The following is a 13,961-nucleotide window of genomic DNA, read 5'->3' as shown; positions in this document are numbered from 1 at the left end:
TCCACACTGACACTTAGACCTATTTACTCTGGGCCCTCCAGCGGAAAATGTGAATGGTTCAGAAAAGAACAGAAGCTGAGCTTTTCGGGGATACTTGGTGTATTACTTTCACAAGCTGCTGCTGTCTGAACACAGAAAAATCAACTCCCGCTGGGTTTTACCATGGCTGACCCACACTACTGTAACTCCTCGAGCAGTTGGTTTAAGAGAGACATTTCAAACGGTTACTGAAAGATGAGAAGATGAGCATTACGAAACTTTACAGTGCATCATTAGAATGCACGTGCAAAGACGGTCCAATCACAGGGAAGAATTGATGACACATGGAACAGAGAGGCGGGTGCGGAGAGGTGGCAACGCCCCAAAATGCCTGGAGATTTGTAATATAAAAGGGATGATTTATAAAAAAGTGGAATAGGTTCAAAAACGTTTTTGTACCAATTTAGTAGAGTTCATATTTAAAGTTATGTTGTGTTACATTTTGTTGAATATCAGTTTCGACATAACTATAAATCTGAAAAAACAGAGTTTGTTTTTCTTTCCCACTTTAAACTGTGGTTCCACTCATGACAATACAATAATGTGAAATGACTGCCCGATATTGAACGCTGAGGTTATTCTGAAAAAAGGGCAAAAGTATTCACTTATAGTTTGATTCTGAGATTCTTACAGCCAAAATGACCAAATAAGTCCAGGCGGCTACTTGGTAAATAAAGGGTCCTTTAGGACCTTGAACACTGATGTCTCTCTGATGTGGAGAACAGATTACTTCTTTGTTCTGTTAGCAACATGTCGGGCAGCAATAAAGTGAAAACAGAATAACTAACTGAACATATCATAAATAATCATAAAAACAGCTGGTTATCAGTGTGAGAAACATGCTCTTTACAGTTTCACTTGACAACTATATGCTGATTTTTTTTCTAAATGAGAGTTTTCATCAGTTCTCACAGTGTGGTATTTTTCCCAGTACAGGTAGATCATATAAAAATGTGCAGTCCACACAGAGAACAAGTGCAGAGCTACAGGGGCACACCTGACACTTTCTATCCCTTCAACTGAGAAAATATTTTATATTTATATTTGACAATGTCAGCATGAAGTTGTCAAGAGAACACCACTGTGCTGTTATTGTCTGCATTTCTTGTTGCCTCTTTGCTAAAACAAGTCATTTACTAAACAAAACATTTTTCTCTTCATCCACAGGCTGCACTTCCTCTTTTCTGGGAGCTCAGCCAGAAATCATGAGTCATTTTCAGCAGTTTAATAAAATGGATAAAGAAGAAACAACATTTTTATACACATGTAAGCATAATGGGTCACTCAGAGGAAGTGTTGTTGTGATATTATTTTGATTAGTTTTTAAAGCACCAAAATTATTTTACACACATCAAACTGTACACAGCAGAAAAGACAACCTACAGAAACAATCATTTTGATCAAACACAATTTTTTCTCTTTCATGGCCTCAGTGATGACATGAATCACACTGTAAAATCTGAACAATGACTATACAGTTTTTGTGCATCACAATTTGGCAACAAGTAATGTAATTAACATGAAAATTATTAATTCTTATTAATTCTTATTATTAGTATTATTATTATTATTATTTGTTGTTGTTACTGATATGCAAAAATATGCAATAAAAATGTAATACAGTAAGCTTTAAAGATCGCAGGTAAAATCCAGGAGGAAGTGAGTGAAAGATAAATAAAGATTTTTTTTTTAATAAGAGACTGAAACAAACTCACAGAACCAAATCATGAAATTGTGTCATGATGGAAACAATGTCCCACACCATCCAACCTCCACTTATTACAACAGAAATAAACACAATAAGATTTGAATACAAAGATGAACCATATTATCAGTCTTCTGACATTAAACCAACAGCATGTCATTGTTTAATATAACTGCTGTTGATCTGGATGCTGGCAGTTCTCTAAACGTTGTCAAAATGTTCTGAGTTGGATTTTGTTGTTGACGTTGTTCGTGAGTCTTGAGTTTTGTTGAAATAATCTTTTTATGGACCTGAAACAAAATCAGAACAAATACGACTTCAAAAATGAAAAACAAAGAAATAATGGTGCCAAAGATGTGATGATGCTTTCTGACCTTTTACACTTTCATCCTTTAATCACACAGAACTGATCTCATCAGGGAAACTTACACTTTCCCACATTTTAGCTGCATGTGTGTTTGAAATTTAAGGAGGCTCATTATTTTATTCAGACACCACAACAGAAACACAACATAACTAAAGAAAGTCGTGATTCAGCTCATCAGTTTTACAAAACTCTGAAACTTTAAGAGTGATGTCACACATTTTACTGCACATGTAATCTGATTACTAATGATTCAGTGTGTGTAGAGTTCACATTTGTACCTGAGGCTGATTCAGGATTCACATTATTGTAGTCAGAGCTAGGGATGGGTATTGATAAGATTTTCACGATTCCGATTCCATTTTCGATTCTGTTTAACGATTCGATTCTTTATCGATTCTTTTTTTTTTTTTTTTTTTTTTTTAAAAGGAGAACACTAAGGTCGATTAGCTTAGAACTTTGTTTTATATCTTCTCTTTGAACAAGATAGAAATTTAGGAGTAACATGTCCTTACAAACCCAACAGTGAGATCTTAAGAGATCCTTAAGAGATCCAGCCTATGGCTCTTCAATGGGGTGTCACGGGGTCCCCAGGAAAAAAAATTGTAAATGTAAAATAATAAAATAAATATTCTTCTGTAGCAATTACACAAGAATATCCAGTAATGTCCCTGCCTACAATTAAACACATTCACTTACCGAAAATCGACCGTCTCACACTTCTGGGTGCAAATGGGTGCAAGCCTTTTACCACAAACTTAGACACTGCTCGGTGGCATTCGTATATCCTGGCCTGAAAGGAGACGCTAACGGTAGACTGCAGCGAGAACTGCCAGCATCTGAGCCAACCAATTCGTCGACTCCTTCAAATGCGGCCGACAAATGCGTCCTTCATTTCCCCGAATTTGAAGGATGGGTCGGGTGTGTCCTTCGTGGCCAACCATATCCCAGAATTCATAGCGCGGCGCAGCCAAATTTCAGCTGCCAACAATTGCGGCCGCTGCTAAGTTTTAAAATTACTCTTATTAGTCTTTCTGGGTCACAAAATAAACTTCTAACATATTTTCAGGCAAGAAAGAAGCTGTGTAAATTTCAAATATCTGCTTGGTTTATCAAGACATTGCATATTTGCAAAAGTGCGCCGACGTTTTTGGAGACGTCTGTTAGCCACCTGCTGGATAGCAAGCCGGGGGGTTCAGTGGTCACTCGAGCCGGCGAGAGCAGCGGAATCACGGCTTCGTCGTTTTCAGACCGCCGCTCTTTCGCTACTCAGGTTAAACATGACATATAAGTCACTCGGATAACTTAAAAATGTAATTGTTTGCCTTTTTTCGGTGTTTTATTGGTTCCGGAGTAAATCGGTTTGGCTGAGATCAAAGTTATTAGATTATTAGATTAAATAAAACGTTATTAATCTATCTGGTGGGTTCCTCCGGGATTTTCACACAGCTGAATAAATGTCAAACAGAAAACTGATTAAACAGAAGTGTGAGACTGTTGAGAATTTACGCCAGTGTCCTGTTATATTTTAGATAGCAAGGAGCAGACGGCCAAGTTTATTAAACTCCACCGAGACAGCGGTGACGCAAATCTGAAGGCTAGACGCAAATCTGAAGGCTAGACCGTTCCGTTTCACAGCCTCGCACTTCCGGCCTTCTCGGTCTTCGAAGGACCCAGCCCACGTAGACCGCGAAGGCCGGGTCCTCCGAAGGATGCAGCCGACGTTTTGGAACACAGCTTCTGTCTGTCTCTCTCATCATGGTCGCCTAAATGCACACTAATGGCAGGTTTTGTAATAAGGCAGATCGCGCTAACATAATATGCGCTGTTAGTTGATTATTTACCTGCCGCATTAACGGGAGAGGACATACAAACGATACCGCTGCTGCTGGGTTGAGATTCATGAGTCCGGAGCGGAATTAAAAACACGACATTCATTTAAGGTCATTGCGTGTTTTGTGAGCAAATGCTTTTGCATATTCGTAGTGTTTCCTCCCTTAAAAGAAATATCTACTTGCAAGTATAGAGATTGACAGACCACGTGACTTTCGTGCATTGCATGCCGGGAACTCGTGGCAAAACAATCCAAGTACCTGCATCAAATGCAAGCATTTGCAGCACCGCAAAACGTTCATTCTTCGGTTCCAGTGAATTCTTGCTTTTTCTTTGCCCCCCAAAAAGGTATGTACAAAACGAAGGAGAACAATGCCGGTCCGTACAAAGACAGACTTGATGAAAAGACAAAGAAAAGATACGAGGAAAAAATCAAACGAGTGAAAGGGTCAGACCCTTACGAGCACACAGAGGGACAAAATACATTAGCGTGCTGCCCAACTTTCACCACGCTTATATTTATAATTATACGGTTCTTGGAGTGAGTGCATACACTCATGAAGTTTAGTAACTTCAGGTCACTGCAACAAGCCCAGGTACAGTTTACCGACGGATGGGTACAGGACCTTGAAATGCACCGTGTAGAAAGTAAAGACCATCGTACATATTTACCAGTCTCACAAATCGTCTTCATAAATACACATTCGTTAACCGTTTATTAATAGGACCTTTGAGCTCAATGGTAATTAATTAGTAGTGGAAATTATTTCTGATAGCATCACAGAAATGTAGCAGTGACAATAATATTGTATGCTGTAATCGTAATGGGCAATTAGTGATACAAAACAACTGTTTTATCCTGTGAATAAAAGTATATGTTTTTGTCAATGTACCATGGTAATAACAGAAGCGAAACGCAATATTGTGTCAGGACCAGTGTTGGGACTAATGCGTTACAGTAACTACGTTATTATTGTGGTAACGAGCACGGTAACTAGTTATTATGCCAAAATCAGGAACGCGTTACTGGGATTTAGATAGGGTCGTTACTCGTTACTTCGTGTGGTGGCTATCGCGGAGCTTCCACAGATTCAGTAACATTAGCAAGTGGTGGAAGCCAGCAGGTGGATGAAGGAAAAGGGACGCAGAAGGAAAAGAGACCCGAGGCGGCCGCCGGTCCAAGTGTGAACTGAACTTCAGGTAAGAAGTTATGACCTGCAGTCTCTCTGGGTCAGATATAAACCAAGTTTAGGTGGAGTTTATTTTCGTTATTCTGACTTTTTCCGTACTGCGTGCTAGCTAGCATGACGGAGTTTCTATACAGCTGGGTGGGTGCTATGAAGTTAATGATGTTGAACTTTATTTTGTTCATAAGTTATTAGAGTTGCCAACCATCCCGTCTCGTATTCAGAGAAAATATTACGCGTTTCTTATTGAGGTGAAAAGGAACAGTTTGTCCCGTAATTCAGCTACAATGAAAAAGGCACAAAGCTGGAGTTATTCTGTGTCTTTGCTGCACAGCTGCCTCTTCTTCTCTCATTCTCCCCCCTCCCTCTCCCGTTTCTACTTCAATCATGAAAACTGATCAGTGATCAGCTGATCGGCTCTCTTGTTTGTTTATCGCTCACTTTGCGCCGAAAGAGGAAACCAGCGGATGTCGCGCTAAACAACAGCAGCACGTTTAAGCTTGATCAGCTGTTGTTAGAATTTATTTAATATTAATTTCTAGTATCAGCTGATGTTTGCTGGAGCCACAGCTGCAAAAAAGCTGCTGGTCATGATATGGTTTGGATATCTGGTGAGAGGGAAACATGAAGATGAAACCAGGAGATGTCCTTACTGGATCATCAGAGCTGAACAGGTGATGGAGAAACAGGTTTACCTTTTAGGTGACATGAATGAGTTGAAGGGAAGTTATGAACTGTTTCTGAGAGACAAATAACCCCAGGATCCTTTTTTAGGTAGCTGACAGCTGGTAACTGTGCAGGGGCGGGTCTAGCAAAGTGTTGCCAGGGGGGCATGTAGGGCATTAACAGGGAAAGGGGGCCACAATGAAATACTTTTCTTTCTTATTCTCATTTAAAATGTCTAGCATTTAAAAAATAATTATCTGAATCTTACAACAAACGATTGATAGATTGATGCATATATACCATCAAAACAGTGTTTATTTTCATTCAAAGGCTTTATGATTTTTCCTATAATGGTGGGCCGGTCTCTAGTCAAAATGCCCAGGCCAATTTTCTGTCCCAGTCCAGCCCTGTATGCAGCTCATCTGCAGTCTGGTGTTGCCTACATCTTCCTATTCAGAAGGCAGAATTTCCGAGTTCTGAGTACAATCAAAGCACCACAACTGCAGTTTTTGTGTTGGATGTAAAAGGCGCACATGACACTGTGACGTAGGCTAGAATCATGGCAGCAGTCAATGACGGTCCAGGCGTGGAATTTCTCTCGTGGAAATATGCACGTTATCATATCCTTTCTATTGGTAGGTGGCACAGTGCACTTGTGGCAAGTAAGCAAGCTAGAAGACTGGCAAAGTTATCGAAGCAACACATTAACAAGAGAATTCTGAGTAAAACCAAAGTTACTTTCTCTTAAAAGTAACTCAGTTACTTTGAAAGTAACGAGTAACTTGAAGTAACTGAGTTACTTTTGAGAGAAGTAACTAATAATGTAACTAAGTTACTATTTTAAAGTAACTTACCCAACACTGGTCAGGACAATTTACTATTTATGCACAATAAACAAAGGAGCATAGCGCGACAATTTCTGTTCAGCGCCAGACGTGCTTGTAACCTATATCACCAATTATGTTAAGAAAAATGACGCATTAACTACAACAGCAGACTGACCTTTGTGGAAATGCTTGGAGCAGACTAACCTGTGAGCTGGAGTGTTCTGGGACGTTATATTTGGTCTTTGAATGGCTGCAATCCAGTCGCCTCTTTGTTACTTCGGAAACATGGCTCGAACAATTTCTCTTCGACGACGTAATCCGATAACAACTGATCTCTTTACCCGTCGGCTTTCCGTGGCTGTCATGCGACCGGCTATTGCAGTTAATAATACAACAGCTTCTTGCCATTTTTTGTGTTTCTTTTTATCGCTGTTTAACTGATTTCAATTGAAAGCCTGCGTGCGCTAGTACCTCTTGCCACGAGTTCCCAGAATTCTTTGCAGTTTTACCCCTGAGTGACGTCACATTTTCAATCTCTATTGCAAGTTGCCCTGTCGTCTCGTAAAGTATAACCAAACTTTTGGGCGTTTGAGCCGCTTAGTAAATGACGCTCCGCAACGTGGTGACGTCATTCGGGGCGACTGGAATCGATAAGGGAATCGTTTGCAAAAATGGCAAACAATTCCAAGGAATTGAAACAGTGGGAACCGGTTCTCAACAAGAACCGGGTTTCGATACCCATCCCTAGTCAGAGCTCTCCTCTGTGCCATCATGTCTGCCTGTTGTGATGATGGATTATTGTATTTAATAACATGGAGACTGTCTTCCTCTAAAATTACACAAGTTACAAAAACAATCGACCAATTATTACATTTCATGTTTCTTGTACTCACTCCTTTTATCAAGACCTTCAAGCTGAAATCCAGATGTGACGTTGTTGTATTCATCTGCTGAAATAATGAAGTTTGATCAGTCAGAATAAATATTTACATTTCTTACAGCTCTGCTATTATCAAAGTTTATACCGTTTGTACCACTTCCAGTGTTTCCAGAGCCTCTGATTGATTCATAGACTGAAAGATCACCTACAAGTCATTGAAAATAGGAGTTATAAAAGAAGTTAAATATAATGATTTATTTTTGTTTTTATCTAATAAAAGTTTTTTTTTTTCTTGATAAGAAACTGAGTGTTAAAAACTGTAATAAAGAGAAAAGTAATCATTTCTGGTCTCACCATGAAGAAGAGAGGAGTAAACCTGAGCTTCATTCTGGTTGGATGTTTGTTGTGAAGCAGAGCTTTGATTGGTGCTCGGAGACTGAGTGAGACTGAAACATTTAGCAAATAATTTAAATTTAATGAGGAATAATTCAAAGTTATTGTTGTGTTTAAAATGAAACTAAACTGCTGCACCAACCTTTTACAACAGGGTTCTGTAAAAAACACAAACATTATTACATCAGTTTGTTTAAAAGTGTCGCAGCATTAAAAAAAAAAAAAAATTAAAGTTGATCAGAAAATCTCTCACTCTTTATTTTTCTGTAGCAACACATCAGCAGCAGCACGACAATAATTCCACTAACAAGTCCGATGATGAACGGAACGATAAATGAACTTCTTTCACGTCCAAAACCTGAAAGGAGAAAACTCATTTCAGGTATGTGTGTATGTATATATATATATATATATATATATATATATATATATATATATATATATATATATGCTAAAATCCAAGAGAAGTAATAAATATATAAATTAATAATGAAAGAAACAAATGACAGAGTCAGTTGTTAGAACCTGCTGAGTGGTGTCTCTAACAGACAGCATGAAATTTTTAAAATTTGTATTGACGCAATTGGATTTGTGAAGAATTTAAATTTAGAAAAACAAAAACTAATGAATACCTTGCACAGTGAGTTTGACTCCATTACTGAACTCTCCAGAGTCAGACTCACACCAGTACACTGTAACACCCTCCTGTAAGCTGTGGATCTTATAAGAGGATCCACGCAGTTTCTGGCAGTCACAGTGAGACAGGAAGCCGTCCTCAGAGAACTTCCTCACTCTCCACTCAGTGAAGTTTCCCTCACAGGTCAGTGAGACAGAGTCAGAGGTGAAGTGTTGCACTCTGTCAGGACTCACTGTGAGAGACGCTGCTGAATGAACATCTGAAAAAGTGAATATTGTAAACCTTTTACTAAACCTCTGCATGTCTCCAAATCTTTATTTCTTGTCACACGTTAACACTCAGTCTCTGTGTTCATCTATTTATCCTCTTTTCTACCAGTATTTTCTTTTCCTCTCTGATTCAGTCTTTTTCATCTTTTTTAGTTTGTTGTTCATTTCTTGGGCCCCATTTCGTGACGATCGTGGCTCAAGAGTTGGGAGTTCACCTTGTAATCGGAAGGTTGCCGGTTCGAGCCCCGGCTCGGACAGTCTCTGTCGTTGTGTCCTTGGGCAAGACACTTCACCCGTTGCCTACTGGTGGTGGTCAGAGGACCCGGTGGCGCCAGTGTTCGGCAGCCTCACCTCTGTCAGTGCGCCCCAGGGTGGCTGTGGCTACAATGTAGCTTGCCATCACCAGTGTGTGAATGTGTGTGTGAATGGGTGGATGACTGGATATGTAAAGCGCTTTGGGGTCCTTAGGGACTAGTAAAGCGCTATATAAATACAGGCCATTTCTCACCACCCTGTGACAGCTGAGATACATCTGTGGGTCCTCAGTCATTCTCAGGTCATCGTAGTCGTGAGCACTTGAAAAGAAGGTAACTGTTTCCTTCTTTCCAAGCATTCAAGACAGCTGGGATAGACTCAATGTTCCCCACAACCCTGAATTAGAGTTAAGGAAGTCAACAGATGAGTGGATGTTTGTTTCTTTGGGCCTGTCTGTGTCCTCTTCTTTTCAAAATAATCTCCTCATTTTACTCCCCCCATGTGTAATCTGCCCTCCATGTTTCCATGGTGGAGAAAAGGTTGTAATTAGGAAATACCTAATTAGAAAACATAAAAGTACCAGTCATCTGCCAATATGGGCTTTAAATCTCATTTTATCTTTGTCACTGGAAATAGAGGGTAAATAGTCATGGAGAGGAAAGACAAAATCTCTCACCTGCAGACCAGACAAACTTTGGTTGACTGTGATCAGTGTGATACTCTGGGTCTCCTCTTCCAGCTCTGCACACATATCCTGCTGTGTGTGTCTGTCCATGAATGATGTAGGAGTCCTGTGCAGTCCCACTGCCATCAGGTAGCAGCTCATAACTGGAGGATTTCTCTGATAGATCAGGAACAGCTTTATACCAGTAGAAGCTCCATCCTGCAGACGGATGTTCAACCTCACAGTTCAGAGTTACTGAGGCTCCAGGACTCAGCCATGATGGAGACACAGTGAGGACAGGACGGGGTTCATCTGTTCAACAAAGATTTTCTCTCAATCTTTCGTCTCTTAACTCTGAATTCAATGTCACTAAAATGTTGGCTCACAAATATTTATGATGAACTTTCAGAGTGAGACTATCTAAACATGTCAAATATCTCAACATGTACTAATAAAAACACAGTTTTACAAACTGTTTCTATTTCCAGGTTAAATGAACTATGACTCTACTTACTGTCAGAAACTGTCAGTGTGACTGAATCACTCCACTCTGTTGTTTCATGCTGTGAACTTTTCATTCTGCCCTTACAGCGATAGTTTCTACTGTTGGATGATGAAGCAGATCTAATCCTGTATTCATTTTGATTTGGAGCTTTTATCCTGCTGTTTTGTTCCCACTTATAATTCAAGTATTTCCCATATGAACATCATAATGTCAAACAGGTTAAACAAATGTCTTTCTGTTTGGTCTTCAATGAAATTTAGAAACATGAATTCACCTTGTATTGTGTTTTAAACCCAAATTTTAAAAAAAGAAGTTAATCTAAACTGACTGGCTATACTCTGTGTAGCAAACTCTCATCTTCCTCCTCAGCAGAAACCTTACTGTGAGACTGATTTGTCTATTTCACTGGAAAAGAGGATTTCCTGTTTCTACACCTGCAATTCCATCATGGGTTTACCAGGGTGTCACTCACAGCCAGACTCACTCAAGGCTCTTATTTCAGTGTAAGCTGCACTGTATCTTTAATATTTAATTGATTGTTTTAGAGATATATTTGTTGAAATGATAGTAAATATTATATTGAAGTATGAAATAATTTACTGATTAGACTCTAGAAGAAGCATATCTTCTACTGCAGAGATATGAACACTTTCTAATTCTAAGGTTTTTCTTTAACAGTGAGAAGAATAGTGGAAATCAACATCTCTGGAGTTGTGTACTTGTAAAACTTGTTTTGACTGTGGGAGGATGCCAGCGTTCCCATAAGGGAAGATGTAAACATCACACAATGGATTCCTCCCAGTAGACCCACCTATGGCATCAATTTCAAACTGCCATGTAGCTTCATTCTTTAGTTATCACATTTACAAACTTGTGTGTCCCCTTGGCCTTAGAGAGTAAGACCTGAACTAACTACATCGTAATACAGTTTCTGCAAGTTTCTGTAATCCACGTGTGCAACAACATCAGAAAAGAAAAAAAACTTTTAAGTTTATTAAAAAAAATGAAAAAAGTATCTGTTTAAGATCTTTGCCCACTGAAAGCAAAAACTATTTAGTGAGCATCACTAAGACAGCTACAAAGTTGTATCAAAAAGAAGCATTTTTTTTTAACTATTATAGATGAAAGATCTCCAACTTACATGATACAGTCAGTGTGATGATATCACTCCACTCTGAGAAGAAATAGTCCCTTCTGCCCTGGCAGCTGTATCCTCCACTGTCAGACTCAGCAGCTCTGATGATTCTGTATTCACTGGATGTTGGAGGTGTGTTTAACTTGGCTGCTCTCCATTCATACGTCCACTGAGCTCCTTCACCTCCCTGAATCTCACATCTGACAGTGACTGTCTCACCGCTGTATATCTGAGTCCAGGGTGGCTGCAGGGTCACAGTGGGCTTACTGGGAACTGTTCACAGAAAAATAAATAGATATCCAATTAGGAGAAAAATGCTGGGCTCACATGAGGTATAACTGCCACATACATTACCCTTAGTACAGCTGTGAAGTGATTTGCAATTTGGGAAAAGAGGTGCGAGGCAGAGTCTCACATCTTTGATATACAGGTGATCTGAGGCTACTTGTGTATTGGCTGCTTCAAATTTTAAACTCTTCAATCAATCCTGTTCAGATCATATTACAGGACTCCTGGGTTGTTTATAAATATCGGTATGGAGAGTAATTTGCCTTAAGTGTTAAGTGTTGCAAATGTGTACAACATAATCCAGAAGGGTAAAGTAATATCTACAGATGTGTACAATAAGTGTGTAACTTTCAAAGACTCGAGAGCGCCTGGATGACTCACACACAAATACAAAGCAATCTGACCACCAGTGTTGGTCAAGTTACTTGAAAAAGTAATCAGTAACTAATTACTGATTACTTCCCCAAAAAAGTAATTCCGTTACTTTACTGATTACTTATTTTCAAAAGTAATTAATTACTTAGTTACTTAGTTACTTTTTAAAAACACTATTTACAACCTGAATAGGTGATAAAGCGATAGATCTTTCAGCCCAATTCTACTTTTTCTGCATAATCCATCATACAAAATGTAATCAAATGGAAAAGTCTTTTTAAAACTTGTTTTATTAATTTTAATCTTTTAACTTTATGCATCAAGCAAAAATTAAATTATATGCAACATTCTCTAACTGGAAGAAATTTGTTTAACATATAAACCAATTTTCTGCACATTCCAGCACATAAAATAAAATATTTTCTTGGTGTTTACACTCAGTCTTTCAAATAAATGCAAGTGAAACACAGCAGAAAATAAATAAAATCAAAGACTCAGCGGTCCTGTTGCTCTGTTTTCACCTGTATAGCAGGCGGATGTTTGCCCTGGTGCAGGTGTGCCGCAGCGGTCAGTGGAAGGATACGCGAGTTTCTCTGTGAGTTTCCCATTACGTCATAGCGCACTCGTGCTCGCTCGGAATTAAGGGGTTTTTTCGCTGTAAAAAGAAGTTTTCTTCCCACGCAGTGAACAGTGGACGCTAATGTTTTTGTCACTTTTTACGGAATCAAACTCAAAGTTCAGTACTTCCACGCTTTAAACGCTGCACGCTCATACTCTCTCTGCACTCCATTTATTATCCATTGTTGATCTGCACACAGCTGTTGTATGGAACGCCAGGACTGCCATAATGAATTAATTAAATACACCATTAAATAATTAATTAAAATTGGAATTAATTAATTAAATAAATAGTTATGATATATGTAATTAATTAATTATTGACACATTTAATTAATTATTTATGTATTTCACGTTTTAATTAATTATTGACACATTTAATTAATTAATTATTGACATATTTAATTAATTATTTATGTATTTCACATTTTAATTAATTATTGACACATTTAATTAATTATTGACACATTTAATTAATTATTTAATGATATATTTATTTATTTCATTTTGGCAGTCCTGACGCCTGGCTCTCATCATGAAATAATTTTATCTGTCAGCCTCACCCATCAAACTCAGGGGGCGGGGCTAACGCTGATCGAGTCAAAACCATTGCTTTGGCCTGGTGGCCATTGTTTCTAGCACACAACAACCGGCATGTGGAAGCTAACAGAACTGAGCTTTGAAAAACCCTGTTTGTGTGTTACCAAATACCGTTTTAATATTTTTTTAGCCGAGAATGTAGTGGTTTAATCTTCATGTGTCTGGTCGGTTTGTCAAGATACAGCCTCTTTGCAAAAGTGTTTCGATGATTTCGGAGATGTCTGCCCAGTCTCACGGCAAAGCGTGGGATAGACCCGCTCGCCTCGCAAGCAATCCCACCGACAAAGCGCAGGCCCCGGTACACAGCTGTAGTAACCCCCGCTGACTTCTTTTACTGAGGTTATATTTATCGGTGTTTTATTTCCTGATGTTCTTATGTGTCCTACGTGTTTCAGTCGCCAATTCTGAATTATAACTAACATTAAAAACATGTTTAAGGAGGAGAGAGAGCAAATAAATCTGTTTAACATCTGATCTTTGGGGTTTTGTTCAGTAATCAGCGTGACCTGTGTATAAACACATAAAAGAGATAACGTTGGTGTTTCCGTCATGTAGTAACTGCTGGCTTTAACTGTACAAAGGTTGTTCGACACTATGAAACACATACAGACTTCATGATGTTCGGCTAATATTTTTATTGTGAATATTAATCATGCTGACCTGGCTCTGTACACCACGCAGCGAGGTCAGCATATCCACGATATCCTCAGCTCCATGAGTT

The 13,961-nt window shown here is 38.9% G+C and overlaps 1 long non-coding RNA gene across 1 annotated transcript; it reads right to left on the bottom strand.

The window, feature by feature from the left end:
• Positions 1–1,973: 1,973 nt before the first annotated feature.
• On the bottom strand, positions 1,974–8,787 carry LOC145425419 (uncharacterized). Its single transcript, XR_013906104.1, has 5 exons — positions 8,527–8,787; positions 7,856–8,252; positions 7,656–7,706; positions 7,515–7,571; positions 1,974–2,034 (listed from the first exon to the last, which is right to left on the bottom strand). It is a non-coding gene; the product is annotated as an uncharacterized LOC145425419 (long non-coding RNA).
• Positions 8,788–13,961: the final 5,174 nt, after the last annotated feature.

Source organism: Astatotilapia calliptera, chromosome 3 (genome assembly GCF_964374335.1).
Source record: "Astatotilapia calliptera chromosome 3, fAstCal68.1, whole genome shotgun sequence".
NCBI classification, from domain to species: Eukaryota; Metazoa; Chordata; class Actinopteri; order Cichliformes; family Cichlidae; genus Astatotilapia; species Astatotilapia calliptera.
This window is presented reverse-complemented; position numbering and strand designations above follow the sequence as displayed.